Source organism: Ambystoma mexicanum, chromosome 7q (assembly GCF_040938575.1).
Source record: "Ambystoma mexicanum isolate Mex_15411 chromosome 7q, UKY_AmexF1_1, whole genome shotgun sequence".
NCBI classification, from domain to species: domain Eukaryota; kingdom Metazoa; phylum Chordata; class Amphibia; order Caudata; family Ambystomatidae; genus Ambystoma; species Ambystoma mexicanum.
The window spans coordinates 749,398,040-749,425,506 of record NC_090941.1 but is presented as its reverse complement, the minus strand read 5'-3'; the positions used below and the strand labels follow the sequence as shown (position 1 = coordinate 749,425,506).

Here is a 27,467-nt window from a genome sequence, read left to right as displayed (position 1 = left end):
TACGTCCTTTTGTTCCTTTCTTCTTTGCCAGTGCCATTCTCCCTATCCTGTTCCTGAGCCTTACTTGCCACCCTTCCTCTTCCACCTGTGGTGTTTGCCACTGCACTTGCAGACCCCCTCCTGTTGCTCCTTCCTCATACTTGTCAGTATCGCTCCAACATTCTTCTACACTGTCAGATGTCACGCTACCGTGCCCTACACTTACCAGGTCACTTTCCTGCTCTACTCGCACCGGAGCACTATCGATGCGGAAGAGGAAGTCCCCAGACTTCCATTCATCCTCTGCTATATTTTTCAATGGTGGTGGCGGCTGTGTCTGCCCTCCATCTGGCAGCGGTAGTGTATTGTCACACAGTGTTCTTAGTCAGTTGGGTACTGGTCATTTGGGCTTCTAAATCTTGGGTGATGCGTCCTATGTGTGCTGGGCGGGTGCTTGTTGGACCATGCAAACCCTTACGGTCATAAGGGGGACGAGGGGCTACTGCCGGCGTAGTTGGGTGCACTTGGTTGGGGTAGAAATAACGGGTCACAATATCCCTCAGCAGGTTTTGTCAACAATGGGGTACAGCTTTTTTGGTTCCTCGCCTTCTTTACTTCCCCCCCTCCTCCCTCCTGTTTCCTCCTGTTTTGTGACCACTACAGGTTTTGACTCCTTTTCTTTATTATTTGCATGAGGTGTTTCTTCGAACATCCTCCAGAGATCCAGCACTTCCCTTCTTTTTTTAAGCTGTTTCCCTTTATACTTGGCCATTCAGTATGATGCCACAAGGTCCAACACCATCTTATCGAAAGACCCTCTTTCTGGTCATATTTGAGATGACCCTTTCCCCTTAATCTCTGTTCGCCTGATATCTGTAACAGCAATCTTTCAATTTGAATTTTGCTCGTGCCTTATATTGTTTTGATCAATTCATAGGAAGAACAAAAACATAGAAACATGTATTTAGGATAACCCTTTATACCCTCTGCTCTTTTACAAGAATGTTATATTTCTCCTTCATGCACACCTCACATTCACTTCACCGTAGCCCCTTCTGGGCCGACCTCTAAAAAAAATAATTATCACTACCAAAAGAAAGAACTGCTGCTATTTTCCGAGTCTACTCAATGTATAAGACTCTACCTTATTCCTTTTTTCCTCACTTCTATTCCTGCACTGGTCGAGACAGTATTATGCAGCGCCACCTTCCACCCCCTTTTGGAGCTAGATTCCCATACCTCTTCCTATTTCATCACCTTATATAAAAACCTAATGGCCATATGAAGAAGAAAAAACACCTTAGTCAATAATCACTGAATCTCATTCATATCCAATCCAACCTGTAGCCCGTTCCCCTACTTTTTAATCTGACCCTTCTCCTATCAATTTTTCCTCCTTTAATTCTTCTTGCAATCAATACTCACGTGTCCGTGGTGTTCCGAGAGCCTCAGTTCGCGGTCTATCCACAACTGGGGTGCCTCCCCCAACCAAGCCGTCGCCCGCTCCAGCGAGCAGTTGGGTATTCGCAAAGCTGGGACCCGCAGAACCTGCTCAGGAGCGTACACGTTTTAAATACCAGTCAGCCGTAGGTGGCGGTGATCTTGATGGGGGTGGCCCGGATCTGCCGCAGAGTACCGGGGCCGTCCTGGATCAATCACGTCTAAGGGGTCACCAAATGAAGGCGCCCATTCCCAAAATGCAAATCCCAAACTCAAAATAAATGGACAGACCCCAGTAGGGAATGACACCAGGAGATAGATTGCAAGTTGAACAAAGTTCATATCAAATAAAGATGCACGCAGAGGACCCTGAGAGCGCTCTGCTAGCAATACAGAAACAGCACATTATAAGAACAATTTTCATAATCAGTGACTAACAATATAGGTGATGAATACTACATGGTTATTGGTTCACTACTTGGTTACATTATGGGCTGTACTGGGTTGATGCAGCTTGATTGGCTGGTGCTGGGCTGCTGCTTCTCGCAGCATGTGGGTCAGCTGGGCTCATCTGGCAGGGGTGAAGGTCGGAGGTGTCGGGCACAGATCAGCTAACTAATCTCTTTATTCTGACAACATAGAGAAAAGGCCAGAAACAACTAATCAACAGTAAACTCTGACATTTTAGTGGAGGTGGTATAAAGTTCAGCTAACAACTATATATCCATTTTATACTTTGCCCTCAAGGAACAATAAAACATAGTGCCTTAATCCCAGTGCCCACCACGAAAGGGTTTGATCTCCTTGGTGCCTCATGACACAGATTGATAGGTGTTGTTTCTTCATTGGATATATGGTACAGGGGGACTTAGGGTTGTGGTGGGTGCATGCTCTGTTCACTTTAGGGGGTTAGATGTGTATCAGCATCAAAGGGGCAGAAGAGTCTGTATTTGGTGAGCAGTGGGTGCGAAGGTGGGGGTTGAGACGGTACATGTGGGTTTGTGGAGATGGATGAGTACACAAGTCAAGATTCACCCCGGTCACACACAGGGCAATGAGCTCAGAGGAAGGAGAAAGATACATGCGATTTGCAACAATAAATGACTGTACTTCCATGAGAAAGGAGCTTGTGCGGCGCAGACAGGAGAGGAGGTCGTGGGGGTGTCTGGGCTGGCAGTTTGCAGTGCTTGGACAATGGGAGAGATGGCTTTTTAGAGATCATTGTGCGGCCTAGTAAAAGATGGAGTTCTGGGGTCGCATAAAATGGAGTCTGTATGTGTCATCCAATGGCTTCTTTCCTCTGTCGTCAGAGGACATACAAGGGGACGTCTCCCCCCGAAGGGATGAGCAATAGATCCATTCCACGCAGGATGTGCAGGCGGGTTGGGGGGGCGAAAAGACCCTTCCTCCCTTACAAACATTTTGAGGGTCCTTTCGGTTCCCACAACCAACTGTCAGTGTTCTGTGTCTAGGAACCCAAGCTTCATCTTTAAGTGAACTTTTGATACAAAGAGGACCATGTGACATTTGTGTGGCCCTTCCCCTGGACAAGTGGCCATCTGCTGGAGAGCCCACCTCTGCAACTTGTGATCCCCTGCCCTTGCGGCCTCTGGTTGTCCGTGGTTAAGTCACACTGAATATTTCTCTTTTGGTACATAGAGGGCCTGTTGCGACAAAGGATAACCACCAGTTAAGTAAAGAGCTACCTGGAGTTGGTGTAAGGGCAATTTCTCAGAGTCCATCTGATTTCACCAGTGCCTCGTGTGTAATGTCAACAAATGTAAATCATAGTCACCAGCATAAAAAGGTTTTTATGTAAGGGATAAGTTTCCCTTCCCAGCCATCCGAGCAAAGCAAGCCCTCACGTTTCTAGTAGCACATAGTTCACTATGGCAAGAGAGCGATACACAATCGCTCTCGTGGATTGTCATTCTTCTTCTTGCAAACACAGCTTGAGTCTCAGCACTGGCTGGCACTTGAAAGGGAAACATCTTCACATTGCTTGTGGTTAGGGTATTATAAATCGCTTTTTTTGATTTCTTAGTAACATGGCACCCTGACATGATTCCTATCAACTCTGTCTTACAGAGCCTTTCCTCCACCCCAAGGGGCGTGTGGTAGGAATAGAGGTAACGAAACGCATATACCTGTCATTATGCATTAAAAGATAGAGTAGGCAACAAACCCCTGCAGCGGGTTAGCCACCCTCACTCATCCACACAGGACTGATTTACTGGCTCGAAGCCCAGACTAGCAAAGAAGATGGTAAAATCTTTTCATACTTGTTGATATATGCTCACCGCATGAATACATTTCAATGCATTTGACTATTTACATGCCATTGTGTATAAAGACTGCATGGCTTGAGATAATGCTCAATCTCCTGGATGGCTCAGATACACAACAGCCTGAGTGACGCTACGCCTTTATGTGGCTCCTACATTGCTCTATATTCTAGTCCCTTTAACTCAATTCTTAGTTATTTTTGTTTGTATGCTGTTAGTATTTTTAAATTAATTTGTTTTACTTTTCTTTATTGGCGAGAGGTTGCAACAAGTACACAGCACAAAACATGAACAGTTACTTCCATATGCGCGGATCATACATTACATTTAGAAAGCACACACAGGAATGGTAATTTAGCCCAGGTGGTTTTGCAGAGTTCGGGGCTCAGGTCAGCCTTGCAAGTCCGTCGAATCCGGAGAGCCTGGTTCCACATCCGTACTCCTATTGCGGTAGCTACAAAAATCAGTCCACACAATTTTCGGGCGAGAATGCTTACGAAGGGAATTTATGTACTCTTCTTCACAGGTCTGTGTCCATGTGGGAGCTTTCAACCATTTTTCAAACGTAGTGGGGGGGGGTGAATGGCGTTTCCAACAGTGTAATATGCATTTTCTGGTTACCATGACACTCACATTTAAGAACTTAGACATTTTCTTTACCTCAACCCCATTCCATAGTCCAAACAGTATAGCTATCGGGTCTGGGCCAACTACGGTCCCCACGATGTCTGAAAGGGCATCCAGCACCGCCCTCCAGAACGTGCCGTGCTGCAAGACCAGAACATGTGTATATGAATCGGCATTTTCAATGTTGCATCTAGGACAAGTATGCATCTGGTTACTTGCAAATTTAGCTATTTTGTGTGGTGTGTAATACAATCTATTCAGGAGTTTGTACTGCATGCAGCAGAACCTGAAGTTAAGGGAGACCTTGCACGTATGCACGCACATTTTCTTCCACATACCATCCGTGATCTCGAGACCCAGCTCCTCCGCCGACTCATCGCTGGCGGCCCGGAGGGTAAGTCCTGGGACTTAATTAGCAACATCTTGTATAGAGAGTAGGTGACACCCCGTCTGTTAACAGAGTTGGCTATGTATTGCATTTCGGGTGAGTCAGGGGGCTCGTTTGGGTACAATGGCCACATGTCGCGAACTGCAGCCCTCAGCCTGAAATACTGCAACATTTCCAATGAGAAAGCCCCCTTTCTCATAGGGGAGGGTCATATATTGCCACCTTTTACGGACCGCACCGGAGTGCCACAAAAATTGGGAGCACATGAAGTGTAACTGTTCGAAGCATTGTTTCCCTGGCCAGATCGGAACGTTAGCATAGAGATGTTTGGGAACCACTATCATCTTTATCACCGTGATCTTGCCTGCAAGTGAGAGCGGGAGGTTGCGCCATCTTGCTATTTTTGACTCTGTATGCTGTGCCGCTGCAACATAGTTGTCGGCCAGTAGAGGATCTAGATAATGACACTTGGACTCCCAGATATTTGATACCGCCTGGGGACCAGCAGAGTGGAAATACACATGTAGGCTGTTGGGTTGCAGAGGTAAGGGGGAATATCTCAGATTTAGAGTAGTTGATGGTGAAGCCTGAAAATGTGCCTATCTTCGTTATGTCTCGAATAATAGGGTCTAGATGTATAGATGGGTTTCTGATGTAAAGTAGAACGTCGTCCGCATACAACAATATGATCTCCGGTGTATCCTGTAAACGTATACCCTTGCAGGCATGACAAGCTCTGACATTATCAGCCATTGGCTCGATGACCATTGCAAAAAGAATAGGGGAGAATGGGTAGCCTTGGCGGGTGCCCCTGTGCAGTGTGAAGGGTGAGGAGGTTAGGGAATTGACCTGAATTCTAGCTACAGGGCATGTGTATAATAGTTTAATGTAGGATATCATATTAGGCCCCACCCCCATTTTCTCCAGGACTGCCCACATATACTGCTAGGAAACCATATCAAAGGCCTTCTGGGTGTCCAGTGTGACCGCTACCGCGTCTGATTTCTGGTCTATCCTGGACATAACATTGAAGAGCCATCTGATATTGAGGGCTGTCGAGCGTCCAGGAACGGAGACACTTTGATCCTCTTGGACAAGATGAGGGATAATTGGGAGAAATCTGCTGGCTATTAGCTTAGCGAATACCTTAGTATCAGTATTTATAAGTGATAGGGGCCTGTAGGACCCACACTCATTGCCGGGCTTGCCCGGCTTGAGGAGAACCGTTATGAGAGCCTCACGTAAGGATTGAGGAAGAGTGTATAGGCGGAGTGATTCAGCCCAAACTTCAAGCAGCCTTGGCGCAAGGAGCACCACATGCTCTTGGTAAAATTCCAAAGTGAGACCGTCAGGTCCTGGGGCCTTACCTTTTGGAAGATCAATAATGGCCTTAACTATCATCAAGTGTAACCGGAGTGTCGAGCTGTTCTCTAGTAGTTTGGGAGATGTATGTCATGGGGATTTGGTCCAAGAGTTCACATGTCTCATGTGTCGTGTTCATGCTGGGGCGCATACAAGGCGGCATTAATCCGAGAAGATGTCAAGGATTTGTTGGTCAGAACAGTGCTGAGTGCTCCTCGCCTCTGTGATACAATCAATCCGGGACCTGCTCCCTCGGCGCGCACCAGCCTGGATAATGTTCTCCCTGGTCTATCCCCCTCCCCGTATTTCTTCGCTGCAAGTGGGCATGTGTAGTATCGTATTTCTCTCATGGCGTGGGATTCAAAAGTTTAGAGTTCCGACCTTAGCTGTGCTAGCTTGACAGGGGTAGATGATGTGGCGCATTCCTGCTCTAACTCTTGAGTCTAGTCTCTGAGCGGAGTAGCTCGTGTTTTATGACCTTCAATACTCCCACTTCGCTCGAGATCGACATGCCCCTAATTTACACCTTAAAGGCCTCCCAGTGAACCCCGGCGGTTGTGACGTGTTGTTTATTGCATTCAAAAAAGGTGTTATCAGAGAGGATGTCAGCCTTAAACACAATATCAAGCAGCGTCTCCGACTTGAAGCGCCAGGCTGTGCGGGTAGATGGGACAGTACCCAGCTCCAACAGCACACTCACTGGGGCATGGTCTGAGAGCTTGCGGGCAAGTATCTGGGTGTCTATGACCTTGCCGATCAGTCAGCTCGATAGTAGGAACAGGTCGATCCTGGACGAACTGTCGTGCATCGATGAATAATAGGTATATTCCCTCACATGTGGGTGAAGCGTTCTCCAGGCATCGTGTATGCCCAGTGATATTATGTGTGTGTTCAAACGGCGAGCAGCCCGGGACACAGCCCTGTGGGATGTCCCCGTCCTGTCAACAGCGTTGTCTAATATCAAGTTTATATCCCCTCCCACCTACATATAATAGGAACTCCAATATACCTCATAAGTGAAGAGACCACTGTGTCGAAAAATTCAGGGGCATCAACATTTGGACCATACGTGTTTGCAAGCAAACATTCCTCATTGGATATCACACAGTGTCGGATAATGTACCTACCATCAGGGTCTATGTGACTATTCTTCATCAAGAACTTCACTGAGTTATGTATTAGCATTAATACTCCCCTGGATTGTGTGGAATATACTGTATAGAACCTATTGGAACCCCAGGTCGGCGCCAGACAGGATGCAAGACGGCCCTGAGCATTTGTCTCCTGTAGCAGGAGGATGTTCACACGTGCAGTAATTCTGCGGGCCTTTGTAAAATTACTTAACCCCCGAACATTCCATGACCTTAGTTTGGTGGCCATGTTGTGGCTCTATGGAACATCCCAACAAGCACCTCTGTCCCTGTTCAGTACCGTGTGCGTCACAGTGGCATGACTCCTGCTCACAAAGCGCCATGTCACATCTCTCCCACCATTTTTCTTGTAACATTCCCCAACAGTGCCAGCCCCCACCCTCACTGCCCAACCATGACCAGCAGTGTAGTATCTCCCCCCATTAGTGCAGACTCTGGTGTGCCACCCCCAACTCGGCACACTCAGGCCGTAAGCTCAACCGGGGCACAAACCCAACAAATTCGTAACAGTTAACATTGCATCCGCAGTGGGGTGCGCCACTGCCGTGTGATCAACATTCGCTAATGGTTTGGTGTAAGCCACACCTTATTACTCGTTAAGGCGGTCCATGTTCTAAGTTACCGAAAAAAAACATAACATTTGGGGTGCTATCATTGGGGCCAGTACTTGCTCCAATTAATCGACCACGCCACCTCATCTCATGGTAGGATGGTGGCAGGATCTGAGGCATCGGCAGGCCAACGTACATCTGGGATAGGGGGATCTTTATTGGGGCCAGCACTACCGCAGGTACTGCACATCAGAGGCGCAGGCGAGCCATGAACAGAGGGGCAGAGGAGTGCAGGAGTGGGATCAAAACATTAGACAGTGGATAGCATCGCCTTTAGTCATTATCCATCAAATCGCATGCTGGCTCACTCAGTGGGATATGTGCCTCTATGAATTTCACCACCTCATCTGGGACTGCGAAAAAGTACAGCTTAATACGGTGGGTGAACTTTAGGCGAGCGGGAAAGGGCATTGCATAGTCAATCTCCCTCTCCCTAAGCATTTTCTTCACTCCATTAAATTGCCGTCGTTCCTGCTGCACACCCTTAGAGAAATCCGGGAAGATTTTGATAACTTGAGAGTCCAGTCTGAGATCCCCTGTTTCTCGCACCAGTCGAAGTATATGGTCTCTGTCTCTGTAACTCAGAATCTTTGCAATTATCGGCCTTGGGAAATCGCCGGGTTTTGGACGAGGGGCAAGTGCGCGGGGGGCACGCTCAACAGCAAAGAGCGTGCAAAGCTCGGGGTTGTCGAGCAGGTCCTTAAGGAGATTTTCAGTTGCGAGTTGCATACGCAGTTTCAGGGACTCCCACGATGCGAATATTGTTTCTGCGTGACCGGGATTCCAAGTCGTCACACTTGGCTTTGACAAATTTCATGTCATGGGTGAGCGCAGCAACAGTGTCCTGCAGTGCATGTACCCCGTCCTCAGCACCAATCCTAGTTTCAGCTTCAGTGATCCTCGCTCCATGCTGATCAAGTTTGGTTTTGAGTGACACCACGTTGGAATTCATATCATCAAGTTTTTCATGAAAGGATGCAAAGTTCTTGGCCATGAATTCCATCATATCGGTTAAGTCGGGGAGGGGGGGGGGGTCTGCTGGTGCATCTGTATCTTCCTGGCCTGTAGTAGGGTGCTCTTGATCAAGCCTGGGGGCCGCCATGGCTTACTTATCCATGGCTCTCGTCTTGCTGGCCTCACGAGATCTGTTGGACCTGATAAGGGCAGGTGAGTACATTTGCTCTGGGGGTCAAGTATCTCCTAAACTCATTTGGCCTGCCCCCACACAGTAGCACCCAAGTGTTACGAGCTCAGGAGTCAAAGCCAATTAATGCCAGCGTTGGAGGCAGTTGTACAGCTTGCAATCATGTGCCCGCCGTGCAGATCCCTGACAGTTCCCTACTGTAGGCACGCCAGGTTGGAAAGTTCAGCAGATCCTTTCCGGCCTCCTCTGAAGGGACCGGGGGTCCAGGGATTGTCTAGGTAGAGAACTACACCACGGAAGGAGGAGGATCATGGTCTTTATCTTGTGCTCAGCACCCGCGTGTGGCGCAGTAGAGACGTTCGGGATAGCAGTATTCTGTCTTTGTACAGAGTGGTAGCCCACTCGAGGCCCCTACATGGACGGGGTCAGCCGCCTGGCGCTAGCGAGGGAGACAGGCGTATTACGGGCTATTGCGCCGATCATGTAGTGGTCAACCCACTAAGCCGAAAGCCGGCACAGGGGCAGTAAATCAGCAATGTCCTAGCAGTAGTTACAAGAGATCCCCTGTGTGATCACTCTCGGGGCTGCTGGCAAAGAGAACCAAAAAACAGTAAACCTGTAGTGGTGGGGTCACCAATCCCAGTCTCCTCTAGGAGAGCGACGTGGGGCAGGCCCTCCGTGACCAGAGCAGTGCTAGGGACCTGATATGCAACAAGGATAAGGCAGGCTCAATTCCCACTGTTCCAGTGTGCCACTGTCTGTGGAGGCAGACGGTATATTGTTTAGTACTGGAGGCATTGCATCAAGTGACAGTGACTTTAGGAACCAGTGGTGGTTAAAGGTGGGCCTTGCATTTCGAAGTTAGCCCAGCAGGCAAGGCTCAGCGCCCACATGCTTCCTCCCAGCGCCTGCTTACTTGTAGAGTTCTGGATACACTCCTACGCGGTCGTTGGTGCAGGAGCCAGGATCAGGCCACCTTCCGTCTTTCAAATCTCATGGTATCCGCTTCAACCCCACAGGCGGACTGCAGTCTCTCAAGAGGCATGTGAAGTTTCCGCTCGGCAACTGCCGACAGCGGGTCGTTAAATCGGTGGGCGTGGGCTGCAGACACTCTGGGGGACATGGAGCCCAGGCAGCAGTCTGTTCCCCCCAGGCAGGGCGAAGGCGTAGTCCTCTCGCCTCAACTCCAGTCTGCCCCGGCCAGACGTCTGCACGATGCGATTTGATATGGTCGGTGCAGTCCCCCCGATCAGCAAAAGAGCCGCAGGCGGGCCCCCGCTCCACCGGTTAGGATGGTGAGGGCCTCGGGAGAGCGGCCTATGGTGCCGCTCGGCAACGCCAATCCGGTAACAGGGAGCCGCACTGGATGCGCCCAGAACAGCATGTGCTGCACCGCACAGCGACCACAGGGGCTGCAGTTCCTCTGGTGGCCACACTCACCCGGTCACCTCCCGGAGCTCGGACGCCCACCAGGGGTCGGGGACAGCCCCAGGCCAATGCGGGTCTGGATGTTGGGTAGCGGAGACAGCCCCACCAATGATGTAGCTTCCTGGTGAGGGGACCGTAACGCAAGGCTGCTCTCGACGAAGGCTCAAGTCAGTGTTTACGTGGTACCCACGTTGGGATTGGGTGATTACTGCGCATCCAATTTGGTGGAATCGAAATCAGTTGCAGATTTTGGGCTGAAATTGGCAGCCAATATATGTAGAGGTAGCCAATAAGACACAGCAAAAAAATAACACATGACCAATTCGTATTCGAGCTAATGTTTGTGAGCAAATTAACCCACACCCCCACGTTTAGCTATCTTCTATATGAACTGTGGTTGTTTTGTTTTTTTATATAAGAAAGGGGAGAAACGGCGCCAAGCAGCAGGACCACACTCCAAGGACTTTAGAGCAAAAAAAGAAGAAAAAGGTAAAAGTGTGAAATGTATTAAGACACAGAATTGTAATGAATAAAATTGTAGACTGACAAAGGCAGGGTACAGAGGAGAAAAAGGATGACGCGTTTCGCACTTCCTGAGTGCTGGTTCATATATATATCACTTTTGTTCCTACATGGCGGTATTGGAAGGCTGTCAAGTAATTTTCCTCTTTTGTCCTACTCCTTAAAGCAGTAAAGGTAAGGATTTAAGATGTGGGGATAGACGATTAGTTGCATGGTTATAGTTTCAGACCAACAGTGAATTTGTATTCTTTTCGGATGTGTGGAATATATCTTAGGATGGGATACACAAGTTCTTAGTTGGTACTTTGACACTTTTGGTGAGCAGTGTGCAGTGGTCAAAGTCTATGAAAAGAAGTAGTGTAACTATGTACCCTGCTGGCCTGCCCCCGCTCCCCACAAACCCCATCGCCACACCCCTTCCCACACACAATACAAACCCTCAAAAACATGCACCTGCTATTTAAGGAAATGTTCAGTGCAGTGTACTGAAGTGCAAATCTCAACTTCTTCATATACTTTTATTTTAAAACAAAACCATTCCGGAATGGTTTCTTTTTCAAATAAAAGTATACAAACAGTAAAACTTAAATTTAAAAAGTATTGGAGCACCACTCCCACCCACTTCGACCACTGGTAGTGTGATGAATCCAATAGAGTTATCACAGATTCCCCGGCGGTGACCTCCTCCTTTGTGACCAGGGGATGGCAGCCACAACCAGATCCTGACCCTGGGGGCAGCTTTATGAGGTAGGATCACATGGGAGAAGACAACTACCAGGGAGATGTCATGACTTCATTAGACGAGGCACATTAGCTCCCCCTTTCCCATGAGAAAGACCCCCTAATGCCCAAGACCCTTTTCCATGCAGAAAACACTTTAATATCCAAGACCCTCGTGTTATATTGCCAATTGCGTGTTCCCCTTTGCACAAGAAGTAAGAACACCTCTTCATATTTTTCTGGTTCCATACATAACCGTGCCCCAAACACACCTTTTTCTGTCAAGATACCTTTAAGTGATATCAGTAAAAAATCACAACCCAATATCACCTATGGACTTCAACTCCCACCCAGAATTCTCCAAGTACTTAGATTAGGAGGATGCAGGAGTGTCAAAAAGATATGAAAGAACTGAAATCTAATGTGCGCTCTGGTTTTTCCAAGGCACCTGTGCGTGGGACATTTAAACCTGGAGAGCGCACTATTCAGGGAAGTAGTACCGGAGGAGACATTGGCTCCTATCCCCGAGCTCGAGAAAGCGAGGATTGCGCACCGAAGTGGCCGAGCAGAGGAGGCAGCCACGTTGGAAGGAGATATGCCGTACCAGAGACTGAGGTGCCATGGAAACGCTGGGAGCCATGAGAGAGAGCCTGGGAATTTGGCAAGTCAAGAATGGTGGCATTCTCTGTTCCTGGGCCTGAAAGGCAGCCGGTGTGTAACCGCAGAGCTGCGAGGGAAGCCGCCAGAATGTCTGAAGCCTCCAAGTTGGAAAGCAGGTGAAAACAAAACACGACAGAAGTGCGAACTGGACGGCAGATGCTGGAGAAAGCCAATGAGTCTACTCAGTGGGGACCCCAGGGTGTTTCGGTGAGAGCACCAAATGCAATTCAAACCTAATAACATTGAAGAGATATTTGAATTCAGAAATGGCAAAGTACCTGCCCCAATGAACTACGAAAACCCAAAGTGCATATGTGGGGCAAACCATGAACAAACCTTAGCACAAATTTATACACAAGACTAAGAAGAATACATACAGTTTCTCAATGTTGCCAGTGCTGTAACATGTATGTGAAAGTCCTGGCAAGCAAGACACCAGGCATTTGAGATACATAGAATGTCCTGGCATGCGAGTATACCAGGCATTCCATAAAGGCACCGGGCAGCGTAGTGTAGCAGGCAATTTGCAAGCCTCAGCTGTGTTTACTGAACCGAAGAAAAATTGGTGTTTGAATCAAGAAAGACTGATGGTAAACAAAGACACTGTTTTCCAAATCAAGGAGAAAGTTGTATCTAAGGAAGACGTTACAAAATCTGCTGCTTGGGAAGCAAAGCAGGAAATAAAGGAACTGCCAGTAAAAGAGTCTGTTAATCCAGGGGAAGGGAATCCACTGTTTGGAACCAAGGGCTTCCACCTTGGAGAACATTTTTGTTAGAATTATTCTTACTTCAGTTGTGAACACTTTTTGGCAGCTTCAAGTTGAAGATATTTTCCTTACACACTTTTGTTATTTTGTTTGTAGTGTAAGGGTCAGGGTAGGACGTTATGGACAAAAGGACGGCCTTTCAGTTATTGACATCCTGACACAGGCAGATCCTTAGTTTTGGTTTATACATAGGGAAAAATCCTCTTTAGCATAGGGCCAGAGAGGCATTTACCCAACCCCTTCTCATATAAAAAATATCTTTGACAAAAATATGACTAAGTTACTAGGGGAATCCAGACGTGGACCCCTTGCTCACTGTTCTTAGAGAGGCACAGATCCACCTTACTGATGAGGTCCAACCAGACCGAAACACGTGTCTGGGGTTTCTGTTGGTACTCTTGTTCAGAGGAGAATTGCCTAGCATTTCGGTGCTCGACTGCCCCAGGGCAGGACAAAGACTGATATGTTTGGGATATTTCTTCTCTGTGAAAGATAGTGAGCTAAAGACTCTGGGTAAGTCTCTCGTAACCAGGACTAATGTCTGGCAGAGGGACTCCCAGGACCCCCCTTGTTAATTAGCTCCAATAAAAGATGCAGACCTCGCCCTAATCACCTTCATGTCTTCAATCTGGAGCTCCTCAAGTGTAGAAAAGCAGTGAGAAGGCTCACGCGAGTGGCCAAGAAATCAGGAGAAGCACTCGAATAAGAAAGTCTCCGGCTGAGTTACAAGAATTGGCTCTAATCATTTAGGAAAAAAACCCAGGAGATTTCTGGACCTTAATAAAAGCAGTAGGACCACAGCTGAATCATGACAAGACAAATCCTATTCGCGTATTTGTTTGGATCGAACATTTTAAAAATCTTTACGCTGCCGCCTCTGACACCATCATAACCAACTCCATTCCTGCTGATAAAGTCTCTTGGGTTTCCTCATTGTCTATTGAAGACATTCAGAGCTGAATTGCAAAGCTAAACAACTTGCGAGCTCCTGGCCCCGACGGATTAACAAATCTTATGCTGAAGGATCATGAGGACATGTGGGCACCTTTAATCCATACGTTGCTGCTACAGATCTCCAGTACCCTCGGAATCCCGAGTTCTTGGAATAGGGTGATTGTGGTCCCCATTTTTAAAAATGGGGAACGTAATAATCCCAAAAATTACCGACCTATTGCCCTCTTCGATGTAATTGGAAAGTTGTGTGGCACAATCATTCTAGACCATTTTTGCACCTGGTGCATGGGTGTTAGAGTCAACGACCCATTAGAAACTGGGTTTGTTAAAGGAATTGGGACCTTTGCGAACATCTTTATTCTCAATATCTGTCACGGCTATCTGCCCAGGAGAACACATGCCCAGCCATCCCCGTATGGGGGTGGGATCCTTAGGGCAATCCCAAAGGATCATACAGTTTCTTTTTTTAGTTTGTTACAAACTTTTAAAAATACATTATCAAATCCATTTCTTTCATCAACTTCACAAATTACATCCATTTAAATATCACCAATAAAAATAATTTATTTTTCCAGTTTCATCCCGGTGGGTCACACAAAAGAGCCATCTGGACCTTGTCCTGGCGCCTCTGGCACCAGGCCCATGATGAGAAGTAACAACGGGAAGGCATTGAGCCAATCCTGCTTTCAGGCCTCATGCACACGTGAACTAGGCTGTTGGGTGTGGCTGGTAGGCATGGTCAGGTGAGCCTGGCTATGTAAGCCCCGCCCTTACATTGGTCCGTGCTTCGCGTTACTTTCCTCTTAGGCAACGTGACGTTTACCGCGACCGCCGCCTTTACCTGCAGAAGAAAGAAACAAGAAAACTCAGCAATGCAGTTCCATGGACATCTTTGAGGACTGTTCATATACTTACACCACGGATCCGACGTGGAACTCCAGTTCCAGATACCTAGCCGTTGCCTCTACAGCTTCCCAGACCTCTGCCGCTGAAAGAATAAGAAAGGAAGGTTAAAACGCTGTAAACAAAAGCACGCGCCACACTCGAGTCACTCTCGTGTACACGTGTCATACTCTGCATACCTGACACCACAGCTCCAGCGTCCTTCACAGTTTACCGTTGTCTGAAAAGGGCTAGAGCTGCACCATTGCCACCTGCGAGGGGAAAAAGGCAAACGACAATGAAAAGGAGTAAGGACAATACAAGGACAATACGGAACCAACAATATCAACGGACAACACAGAACAGGCAACATCAAATGGAGAACATAAAAGGGACATTTCACAACAGTCAAGAAGGAGACTGCAGCCAGCAAGGCAATTGAGCTGGATTACGCCACTGCTGGTCTCGGCTAGTCCCCACATGGACCAGTGAAGCAACTAGGTCCTACAAGAAAGAATTGCGCCCCTGCAGAGAATAGCAGGACGGAGAGCTCACCAACTCAAACCACCAGGTGACCCTACTGACGAAGACCACCAGCAGGGAATAACGGCCTGGGAAGAACGGGGGGAAAGAAGAGGTCACGGGCAATCCTCAATCACCGCCTTTTCCCTGTCCTCATAGGAGCAGACCCTAGGGAAGCAGCCCGGAATCGCCACTGGCGCAGGGGAGATCGAGCACAGCCTCGGAGCAGACCAAGCAGCGCCCAACGCCCCCGCGGAGACAAGGTGAGCGTAACAATATCCTAAAAGGCCAAGTGAAACATGGGAAACCGAATCTTTTCATGGCTTTTGTCGATCTGGTACAAGCATTTGACCAGAACGACCGTCGGAAGCTGTGGAATAAACTTGAGGCAAAGAATTGCCTGGAGTCTCTCTTGGAACCCATAAACGGCCTGCACCGTACTACTACCTTAATAGTGCGACTGAACAAATCTGGCCACCTTTGCAAAGAAATTCCAGCTGCCAGAGGAGTCAAACAGGGGTGCCCAATGGCTGCCGCATTATTCAACTTCTTTTTGGCTGACATTAAGAAATTGGACTCTGAATTAAGAGCCATCCTGCCAACAGTCGGCAGAGTTTTGTTACCTTGCATACTTTACGCCGATAATATAGTGCTAATAGACCAGGCGTCTATAGGTCTTCAACGGCAACTCAATGGTCTATTATACTTTATTCGAATTAATGGCTCGGAGATTAATAAATCTAAAACAAAGATCTTAAGCTTTGGGAACTCCAATGAAGGAGGAACTCAGTACTCCTGGGCACTGGAGGGGCCGGGCCATTGAGCAGAGTTTGGATCAGCGATACATAAGCAGAAGCTACGATGGTGTCTCATTTAAGAGCTAGATCCAAGGCTTTACCAAGTCAAGCACGCGTTCTGAACCAAAAATATGGGCAGTTCTCCATTCTAGCACTGCTCTCTTTCTATAAATCCAAGGCCGTTTCAACTATCACCTATGGATCTGAAGCCATGCCCAATATTCCAGCTACCGTCTGGCCACAATTGGAAGGCCTTTTTTGGAAAAAAAAGTTCTGGGTCTTCCTCCAGCAACTCCAATACAAACAATATGACATGAGTTAGGTCTGTCTTCATTAAAATCAACTGTTGATTGGAATATTTTTATTGAAACATCGTACAAACATAAAATTCATTGAGTAATATATCATAGAAGTTAAATAGCAGCCACAACAGATAATCAACGCTTCGACATTTCATTTTCCTTGTTACAATTCATCCGTTCTATATAACTTCCATAAGTGCAATCAACAGTTTTAACCTCTATAAATGCCACATAAGGTCAGACTTGTGCGTGTACGTTGTTCCATGTCCATATCTAGAGTTTGTCATGGTTTCAGAAGGTATTTAAGCAGTTTTGGTTGAAAAAACATGTGCTCCTTTTCAGCTACGTGTTCCAGGAATGGACCCCAGATTCTAGAGAACCTGGATGTCTTGCCTTCTATTGTGGCCGTTAACTTCTCCATACCAAGTAGCTCCTAGATCTTTACCCACCAGTAGGCTATGTGGGGGCCCTCTGTGTCTTTCCAGAACCGGCCTCGGGTGAGACAGGCAGCCATAAGCAAGTGAGTTATCAGATCTGCTCTAGGACCTGACTGCAGATATGACCCATCCTGTGGAGTATCGCCCAGCAGCATTATAAGCGGGTCCATGGGGAGGAGAACTTCACAGATGTCCTTAATCCTAGATCTAATTTCAAGCCAGAAAGACTGGATGGTCGGGCAGTGCCACCACAGATGGCCTAGGTCCCCTCTCCCTCCGCATCCATGCCAGCAAGTGTCGGGGTAGTCGGGATTAATCGCATGTAGTTTCTGCGGGGAAAAGTACCAGCGAAAACATATTTTTAGCGCTCATTCTCTTACTGTCGTACACCTAGACGATTTATGAGCTCTACCCCAGATCCTTTGCCAGGACTCCTGGGCAACGTCTATCCCTAGATCCCTCTCCCATGCTAGCATGTAGGGCAGTTTCTCATCCACCGAATCCTCTTCTAAGAGGCGGTAACACGTGGCTACCCTGTGGGTATGTTGGCCTTCCATTGCCGTTAGCTCCAACCCCGTAGGGGGCCTGGTGGCTACTCTTAACATTTGGGTTAGTTATCCAGTGGCAGAGATGAATATATCTAAACCTCTCGGTTTCTGGGAGATTGAATTGCTTTTTGCATTGGGCAAAAGTCATGGGGGAGTTGTCCATACAGAGTTCACCCAGTCTCAGGGGATTCTCCGTTGACCATAGGAAGTATGAGTTGGGTTGAAGCACAGGAGGAAAGACCGTGTTCTGCGTTACGGGAGACAGTGGGCCCAGGCCCGGCGAAAACCCTTTCTGCGCACAGGATCTATCCCAAGAGCGAAGTGCAGTTTTTGTGGAGGGAAGGAGGGCTCCTCTATAGGTACACGCCTCCCGTGGGATAAAGGGCAGATGGCCCAGGGGTATCCCAGTGGAATGCTGCTTGATGTCCTGCCATTTAGGGGGTTCTGTTGGATGGGACCAGCTCAGAATGACCACTAGCTGAGCAGCAAGATAGTATCTAGAGACCGAGGGAAGTCCCAATCCACCCGTCAGTCTCCCCCGACTTAGGAGCCTGCGTTGGATACGCCGAGTTTTGTGCTGCCAGACAAAGCAGCCTATTTCTTTCTGAAGGTCTAAAAGATCTCGGTCCGTGATTAATAAGTGCATGGAATGTATATAAAAGCCTAGGGAGTAGGACCATTTTAATAGCGCTGATGTGCCCCAACCAAGATATTTCTTGTAATAACCACCTCCGTAAGGATTCTTTAGCTTCTTTCAGTAAGGTGGGGACGTTGGCCTTCAGCAGACCCGCAAAGGTCGGGGTTAAGTGTATTCCAAGATATGTGATAGTTGTGCTCTTTGTTACGGAGAATTCTCTCTTTAGGCTGAATTTCCTAACCTAGTGAGTCCCCCAGCAGCTTTGCTGGATTTCTGAAGTTTGTTTTTTTCTCCTGCCAAGAGTGAGACTCTTTCTCCCACTCTTGGACATGATTTATGGTGTTCCTTTGACTGTTAATGTGTTTTATGGGCTATGGGGTCCTTTACTCCATAGGGTCTCATGTGTTTTTACTATGTGTGTTACACAGCACCCTCCGTGCAGTAACACAGGGGTGTCATAGTGACACCCCACCATAGACTCCATACCCTGAGACTGACTACTGTCTCCCAGGGCACGTAAAGTCACCATTGGCTTTACTAGTCCCAAATTATGAAAAGAAACCAGTACAAACCATCATATTGTGGACGTACTGGTCGGGGCAATTCGATTGCCCTGGGGTCTGTTAGTCGAGGGGGCACGTCTCCGTCCCCCCTGATCGAGTTTTGGCTGGTGGCAGTGGATACTACTTTTTATATTCGACCGCGAATATATCCCTATGGGATTTTCCCATTGTTCGAGGCTACCAACTTTAATTATTTAATTCTCATAGCCTCGAACATACCGCCGGTTTATTTATTTAATATTAATTTGCCGGTTGGTATTTTTTGGCAGGACTCGATTCTAAAATGGCGTTTGTGTTCTCTTCTGTGACTCCAACCCAAGTCGAGTCCTTTGTTCCACTTTTTGGCGGGCTTCTCCACAGAAGCCTCCAAAAGTGGTGCCACTCTGTCTGGGTACCACAGGGGGTGGGGGGTTTAGGCACCCTGGACTGAGTTACCTTGGTAACTCAAGTCGCACTCTTGTGTGATTGGCCCAAGTGGTGAGCCGGCTGGCTCACCACTTAGCATGTTTGATTGACGGCTAGGCTGAGTGAATGGGGGTGTGCTGCATAAAGGCAGGGCTTTTGGGACTGGAACTTCAGAAGTCGCCACAGGACCTGAGAATCCGACGAGGGAGAAGCTGAGCTGACCTACCACGACGACACCACCGGTGGAGCCCTGCGGAATCGACTCACCACTTCCCGACGAAAGAGAAGATCTCCCGGGTGGAGAGGCTTCTTCCCCTGACTGGTGGGCGCAACCAGTTTACCTTCTTCTCTTCGCATCCCAGTCCGTCTTGTGGTCGAATTGCCTGTGCCAAGCACCCCGGCAACCGGATAGCCACTTACCACTGGACCGCGAATAAAAGGACCACTCCTTTTACCTGAGAACTCCGCGGCTGGTTTCTTCCCTGGCAGTGCAACGGACTCCTGTCTTCTTCCCCGACGAGATCCTCTCTTCCCCCGGACGAAGCACCGACTTGCATCCGCTGTCAGGAACAACTGCCCCCGCTGGAGTATTCTCACCACTTTAAGGTACCGTGTCCGCCAGGCTTCCCTTTCTAAAGATTGCTACAAGGTAATAATAATCCCTTAACCTTCTGGACTGGGCTGGCTGCCTTGACCTTCTAACTGGTCCCTTTCTTTGGAGCATCTCTTTTTGAACCTTTTCAAGACTTTTGTGCACTGCAACCGTGTGACCTTGGACACATTTGTTTTGATCCTCTTAAAGTAGATCCGGCCTACTGAACTCTAACTTCACGGTTTTACTTTGCCTTCCTCTCTTGTTGTGTTCTTGTAAAAGTGTTGGGATCTGTTTCAAGTTATACTCTGCTTTTCTCTCCCTTTTAAACCGAAGTATTAGAGTGTCATCTGCGTTAAGCGCTCACCGCTGTCTGAAAATAAGTGGGGGCTTTAATAAAAAATTGTCTAATATTCTCTTAAGGGAGTGTATATCTTTTAGTGACCTTGTTTTTGAATTGCTTACTATTAGTGCCTGTGTGTTTTTCTAGATGTGGTTTTAAATAAATAATTATATCTCTTTTACACCAAGCTCTGGTCAGTGTTTACTTGTCCTACTGAGTTCTTTTGACCTATTGTGAATACTCTGTGTACTGCCTAACTCTTCTTGAGAGAAGTCTGACTGCTCAGCCACAGCTACCAAGTGAATCTTTGTGTTACAGACTGATACCAAGTGGGTTTACAGACAAACACCTGTAGTCTTAAATCTTTTGCAGTGGTCCCAGAAGGAACTGCACAGGTTTCTGCCTAGCACTCTTCCAATGAAGGGGATAAATATCCTGTAGGGAATTCAGGGTGTCAGAGGTTTTTGACAGGTTTAGTCCCATTGATTTGGCCATATTTATTGAGAATCCCAGGATCATTGCGAATTGGGCAAGGAGGTCCGTAAGGGGAGGGATTGAGGTCCGGGCCTCTCTCAGGAAGCAGAGGACGTCATCCGCATATAACGCAACTTTATGACATTGTTTTCCCACCTCGAATCCCTTAATCGTCGGGTGGAGACGGATGTGCTGGGCTAGGGGTTCCATAGCTAACGCGAATACTAATGCGGATAGGGGGCAACCTTGTCTGGTTCCTTTACCCAAGGGAATTTGGGCCATCCATTGCGAGTTCATTCGTATTTGGGTTGAAGGGATCTGGAAGTTTGACAGGATTAGTTTAGAGAATTTCGGGCTAAATCCAAAGCCATTCAACACTAGTTTCAAGTAGTCTCAGGACATGCTATCAAATGCTCTATGGGCGTCTAAGGACAGGAGCGATAAAGGGCCAGGGGTAGCAGGGGCGAGGGAGATCAAGTTTATTACCTTGCGTATATTATCATGTGCCGAGCGACCCAGGATGAACCCAGTCTCATCTCTATCTATGATGGATGGCAAGATCTCCCCTAGGCGCCGGGCTATAATTCGGCTAAATAATTTTGCGTCAGTATTGAGCAAATCTATAGGGCGGTATGAAGTACACTCAGTTGGCTCTTTCCCAGGCTTTAGGATTAGGGTCGTAGAGGACGCAGCCATTGATTGTGTGACAGAACCTGTTTCCCATAAGTGATTAAATAGTTCTGTAAGGTGGGGCGTAAGCTCAGAAGAAAAGGTTTTATAAAATGTATTTGTGAAGCGGTCTGGGCCCTACCCAAGAGGAGGGCTTTGGAGGTTCGACTTCCTGTGCGGTTATCAGGTCTTCCAAGGGCTCTCGCAGGGCCTGTTGGAGTTGTGGGAGATTTGCTCTTACCATAAAGTCTTTGGAGTCTTGTGAGTTCGCCAAGTGTGGGGAGGCTTGTTCTGTGAAAAATGTCTCAATGATGTGGAGTTTACCCTCTTCTGTATGGATACACCTGCCCGCCTCATCTCGCAAGGCATCTATCCTGTTTTGTCTATTCTGTTTCTTTAGTTTAGCCGCTAGTAGTTTATTAGCTTTGTTCCCCTTAGTGTAAAAGTATTGCTTGGTGAGCATCATAGAGTAGGCCGCCTTTCCCATGTGGTGTGCCTCCAGCGCCCTCTTAGCCACCCGCAAGTCTCTCAAGGAGCGTCGCGAGCCCTTTGCTTTATGTATCTCTTCAAGCCTACGGGCTTCATTCTCTAGCTGCACTGCAATGGTTTCCTGGCTTTCCCTCTCTGTGCTGCCTGCTCAATCAAGTGCCCCCTGATGACTGCTTTACTTGCATCCAATAGTGTGCCCCGGTTCATGCCGCCTGTATCGTTCTCATTGTTGTATAATTCCAAAGTCTCCCTTATATGGGTACGGATCAATGGGTCTTCTAGTAAGAAGTCATTCAGCCTCCAGGGTGGCTTTCAAGGTGGGGTCGTCCGGAATGGGGAGATCATTAGTCTCACCGGTGCATGATCTGAGAGAGCCTCCGGGAGAATCTCTACCACTTTCACCAAAGGGGTTAGTGAGTCAGAAATAAGAAACATATCTATCCTGGAGAATCCCCCATGCACCGCCGTGAAGTAAGTGTAGTCTCGCTCATTTTGGTAGCAATAACGCCAGATCTCAATGAGGGAGTACTCCCGTAGCAGCGTGGTAAGGGCCCTGAAGTTGCTCTTATCGACAGCCATTGGGGGTAAGGTTTTATCTACCAGAGGATTTATTACGGCATTGAAATCTTCCCCCCCAAGAATATTTCTCCCTCTGCATGGTCAAATAAAGCTTTAGATAATTTTGCGAAGAATGTCTTGTTTGGCATTGGGGGCATATATTGAGACCAATGTGATTTTGCGCCCATCTAGTATGGCTACCACCAGCAGGAACCGCCCCTCCTCATCTCGGATCACCTCCAATGTCTTAAAAGGAGTACCTTTGCGAACCAAGATGGCGACGCCTAATTTTTTAAGACCGCTGGAAGCAAAGAATTTCGTGGGGTAAAGCTTATTATTAAGACGAGGTTCATCAGCAGGGCATAAATGAGTTTCCTGAAGGAATAAAAGGGTTGCCTGTAGGGTTGCTAGTCTGTGAAACAATGCTTTACGCTTTAGGCGGGAGTTTAGGCCTTGCACATTGAGAGTAACACAGGTAACATTCGGCGCCGCCATCTCAGGTTCGGTCGGTCCTCCGTGCTCCGTTTGGAAGCATTCATTCATCCCCATCACAGCCCTTTATAGATGTAATCCAACAGAAGGGGTCAGAGGGAGACCTCCCGCAAAATCTACCACTGTGGCGTTGGGTATGGGTATTGCATGGTGTGTGGGGTCGAGATTCAAGTTTATCAAGACCATGAGGAGGGGGAAGGCAAAACAAGGAAACAAAAGACATATGTAAAACAAAGAAATATACAGAACAGATTGGGATAAATAACATCCTTGAGAATATAACCATCCTTGATTCCCAAGTTAATTTTTGCCAACCAGTAAACATTTCGGGCGCAATCCGCTCCGGCGCCCAAATCCGCTAAGTAAAATGAACTTCAACAGCCCTTAGTCGCCCTGGATCTAACTTTCAAGAGTTACAGGGAACTGGTGTGCCCCGCTGAGTGGGCGATGCCTGAAATCAAACTGAAAGTGGAAGCAAGACTGCAGGCCAGAGCCCCTAAATCATTCATCCGAGGGCTTCACGTCCAGGGGGAGTACACCATGGCGAGTGTATATAAGGAAAGAAAAATGTATCCGCAAGATGAGCAACATTAGTTCAGGTAATTTTCTGGCTCAGCCATTCGCAAGATTATCTTCCTCCGGCTCCGGGGAGATCTCAGATGTGTCTCGCTCTTCAGCTCCTCCCATGGCTCTCGTTTCCTGCTGCGAGGTTGTTTCTAGATGGCGCCACCCGCAGGGCTTTCTCCGCTTTTCTTTTGGCATGGGGCTGAAGGTCAGCTCGGTCAGGTCCCGGGTGCAAGAGTCTGAGGGGTTTGTCTTAGATGTCTATGCCATCAAGGCCCTGGCTTCCTCCTCTGAGGAGATTATATAGTGTTGGTTCTGGATGTCAAAAAGTAGTTTCCCCGGTAGCCCCAACGATATCGGATCTGTTTAGATCTCAGCCAGGCCGTCACATTGTGTAGCCGTCTTCTGCTAGCTAAAGTGTATGGAGAAAGATCCTGAAAGAGCTGGACCGTCGCTCCCCGGAATTGTACTGAGGCCGAGTTCCTGGCAGACGACATGATCTTTTCCTTCTGTCGAAAGAAGTGCACACGTGTGAGGACATCTGGCAGAAGGTTTCTTTTAAGCTGGTTCGAGGAGTAAACTCGATGGGTTCTGTCTAACAACAGATCTTCAGATGAGGAAATGCCCAGGATGGATCTAAACAGCACTTCCACGTAGTCCGGTAGGTCCTGGTCCAGGACCTGCCGGGGAATACCGCAAAGTCGCACATTGTTTCTCCTTGACCTATTTTCAAGGTCCGCTTGTTTCGCCCAGATGTCCTCTAGTTGTTTCTCAATGGTCTTCACTCTCTCGGCTAGAACCTCGGCGTCATGTGTGTGCTTGGATGTTACATTTTCCAGCTCGTTGACTCTAGCCTCTAAGCCACCAAGATGCGCTGTCAGGTCTGCCAGTGACCGGGCCAGAGAGTCCTTGGAGGTTTTAATTTCCGTTTGAATTTTTTGGGTGATTTCTTGCTTAAAGGACCTCAACATTACTTCAAAGTCCTCTCTGGAAAATGCCATGTTCAGATCTTGTCCCGGGGCCGGGGGTGGGTGTATGTCTGCTATAACAGTGCGTGAGCAGGACAAAGGTGCTGGCTGCGGTGCCAAGAAAGCTTGGATCCCCTGTGTTTTCCGCTTTGCAACTGTTTTAGGCATTGCCAGTGGATTCGCAAGTTGGTTGCAGCTGTGATCTCAGCGCCAGTGTTCGTGTCAGCTTCAGGGAGGGAGGATGAGCTTCCTCCAGCCGGGACTGGGGCTGGTTCCTCAGCTTGGGCTGTGGGCAACAGTGGGCGTTCTTTATCTTCCTGTCAGTCTTGCCCTCCTTTTCTCCTTTATCTCCCTCCTCTCTTTCTCTGCTCCTCTCTTTCTCCCTTCCTCCTTTGCTCCTCTTTTTCTTCCTCTTTTCGCTTTTCTCTTTGCTTTTGCTCGGGCTTCTGTTTTTACCCCCTTTTCCTCCTCCCCTGCACCTCCTCTATGGCAGGTGCCGATATCTCAGCTCACGCAGGTGAAAACCTCCATGTCGCCGGGGGAATTCCGGGCAGGGACACGCACACACCGCCTCAGCACCCCCAGGGCCTCTGCAGGGCGCGGGTGTGAGGCGAGAGCAAGGCGCACCCCCCGGGGCCCCGGGTTCACTAACCTGCACACTGCCGCGAAGGCACTTGGTTGCTGGCCGGAGGGCGCAGCGGCTCCACGGGGTCCTGCTGCTTGGCACCCCCGCTCAAGCCCCGGCGCCAGGTCTCCTCAGCAGCGGGGCTTGTGGGATCTCAAATTAGGCAGCAGGGGTGTCGAACTCAAGGGCAGCGCCACCATGGAAGAGGATGAAATCCACTATGTGCCCCGATCGGCGCTCCACCCCGCCTCCTATTCTTCTCCTCCAGGCGGCGGGGAGCTCCGGTGTTCACGCTCCATGTTACGCGACACCACAGGGGCACAGCGAGGGATGTTGAAATATTCCTCCCTGCTCCCCACTGCACGTGAGCGGCTCGGCAGGGCTGGGGCATCCTGGGTCTGGCTGGACTACCCGTTGGCCGCAGGGGCACATTGGAGTGCTGAAGTCAGTGACGGTTAGGGCCGCCATCATATGCTGCCATTTTCTCACCAACCATGCGGTACTTTTTGGCAAGAGATGTCGACTCCCACGGGGCATCCAGCGTCCCAGCCTGCTCCCCGCTAGCGCTGCACCTTAAGGCATGTCCCAGGGGTGGAAATCGGGCGAGAAGTCCTCATTTAATGCATAGATTGATCTTGATTTGGGCGCCTGGCTACAGAGCTCACAGCAAACACAGCAGCATGGCGTGCCGCTCAGCCACGCCCCGGATCGAGCCTCACCCTTTTGAGGAAATGCTTCCTACCCTAGTGTCCCGAAATCTTAGAAATGCTACACAAGGAGATTGTAGCTTTTGATACTCCTATGTTGCTGAACTGGAGAAGGAAAACGTGCACCCTGCTGGAAGAGATTGGATGTTCAATTAAGGTCCTCCTCACCAATCCCATGTTGATTAAATTCAAATTGCGAGAGCTGGACTGGATCAACACTTTAGACTCAGCAGAGAAATACAAACTGACTGCCCATACTCCAACAGAATATCGGAAGCTAGATGTAGTGTGCGAATATCTAAACCAATCCCTGGATCGAAAATTTTGAGAGCAATTTCTTCGTATTCGCCTCCATCTTTACCCAACGAATGAGATCAAACCAATCCGTGGATTTTCCGACACCAATACATTTCCGTTTTGTAAAGATGCCCAGACCGTGGAATCAATGAAGCACTTGGTCACCTCTTGTCCAGCTCTTGTCCAGCTCTTGTGGAGAGTCGCACCAAACATTTTAGACATTTATTATCAGACTACCAGAGCGAAGAGAACGATACTTGGTGGACACTGTTTATAGCAGGGAACAAGCTGTGTCATGTGATTGCCAAGACAACATTTTTTGAACCCTTGCTTAAAATGAGAAGAAATGTGGGTGTTTGCTTTCTTTTTTTCTTCCATCTCCCTCCTTCTGTTCTTTCCCTGTCTTTATCTCTGTGTTTTTTGAAGCGATTAATCACAAATGGAATTTTACACTGATCATTTGGATGTAATACAGAACTATGAATCTGTTTTGCTAAAAAATTGTTTTTCAATTCAATGCAAAAATACATTTTTTTAAAAAAAAGAATCCCCTAAACAAAACGGCCAAAATCAGGACTTAAAAAAATGCATTGATATCCCTAATGGCCAACAAGAAGGTATATTTACCTACCCATGTGATAAACAGCTTTCACCCCCACTGAAGTCAAAACTTAATTTCAGGCTCCACCTGCCTATACCCTAAAACCAACATAGGTTGATATAATGACCCCCGGGCGTAAAACGGGGTGCATAGAAAGCATCCCTGCCCCAAGAGTCTGATGGGCTGCCATGGTACTATGTACTCTTTAGAGAGTCACAAGGTGTTTCAGTAGGAGGGGGCTTTTGTAGCTGTACCTCAAGAATAGGCCAGATGTCTAAATACATTATAAAGGGTGTGCAAATCCTCCAGATTTCCCAAAACTCTAATTTTGTCTTAACATCAGGCATTTTATCTGGTTATGATGACAATGTGGTGAGGTGTTTTTGTAGTTTCTTTTCAATATTGTTAGTTAGGATAAGTTCCGTAATACTGCATAAATGAGTGCTGTTATGCAACTAATTTCTTTGTTGATTCTTTTGGCCTCCTACTTTTAGCCACTACTTTGTGCAATAGTTGTTGCCTTTTACTTTAGAGGATTTGAAACCCTCCATCAAAGTAATTGATCAGCAATCTATGATTAAGAATCTATTTCTCCCATTAATCATCTCCCCCATCTTACAGGTAGTACTTGAAAGAGAGCTCATAGGAGATGCTCAGGTAAAGTCAAGTGAAGAAAGGGGTAATGAAATAAGGGCTGTTGATGTTGTGAGTGATTAGCAAAGTCCAGTCACTCTTCCAGACTCCATGTTTTACAATGGCATCTCTTCCTCTTGACCTGTATATATGTTTTGCACTCGACCGTTGTTACTATACCTTAGTCTAATGTTCATAGGTAGATGGCATTATAGGGATCCATCAGATGAATATAGCATCTTGGATGGGGCAGAAGTTGAAATGTCAATTTGCGTGTTCACCCTCCAGAATTAATGGTTCTTCATTACTGGGCTTCTAGGTACT

The 27,467-nt window shown here is 47.9% G+C and overlaps 1 protein-coding gene across 2 annotated transcripts in view; it reads left to right on the top strand.

Moving 5' to 3' along the window:
* ATM (ATM serine/threonine kinase) overlaps nt 1-27,467 on the top strand; it is a 3,046,976-nt gene that overhangs the window by 840,612 nt on the left and 2,178,897 nt on the right. The gene's annotated exons all lie outside the window — the stretch shown is intronic.